An 808-nucleotide genomic window follows, 5' to 3' on the forward strand; every position below is an offset into this window, starting at 1 on the left:
ATGCAAAGAGAGCAATGCAAGTAACAAGTAACATAACGGTACTATTGATACCCCAGGACTGTTCATTGAGTAGAGAGATCTTTCTGTTTAAATATTATATATTCACACCAGCTTAAATTCCTCGAAAATAAGACTGCACGCTGTGTACAGCCTGAATTCAAACAGCTGATCTGCAACTTCATACTTGCGTAACTCGAAAATAGTTAGACTGTTTGACGTTAACAGCGTTTTCAAACATTCAAAAGAATTTTTTTTTATGCCGCTTTTAGAAAGCCACTATTGACTTCTGTGTAACCCAATTTACCTGAGATAGAAGTGCAACCGACTTCTGTGTAATCCAATTTACCTGTGATAGAAGTGCAACCCACTTTTGTGTAACCCAATTTACCTGTGATAGAAGTGCAACCCACTTCTGTGTAATTCAATTTACCTGAGATAGAAGTGCAACCCACTTCTGTGTAATCCAATTTACCTGAGATAGAAGTGCAACCCACTTCTGTGTAATCCAATTTACCTGTGATAGAAGTGCAACCCACTTCTGTGTAACCCAATTTACCTGTGATAGAAGTGCAACCCACTTTTATGTAACCCAATTTACCTGTGATAGAAGTGCAACCCACTTCTATGTAACCCAATTTACCTGTGATAGAAGTGCAACCCACTTCTGTGTAACCCAATTTACCTGAGATAGAAGCGCAACCCAATTCTGTGTAACCCAATCTACCTGTGATAGAAGTGCAACCCACTTCTGTGTAATCCAATTTACCTGTGATAGAAGTGTAACCCACTTCTATTTAACCCAATTTAC

This window comes from Eurytemora carolleeae, unplaced genomic scaffold, assembly GCF_000591075.1.
Source record: "Eurytemora carolleeae unplaced genomic scaffold, Eaff_2.0 scaffold1304, whole genome shotgun sequence".
NCBI lineage: Eukaryota > Metazoa > Arthropoda > Copepoda > Calanoida > Temoridae > Eurytemora > Eurytemora carolleeae.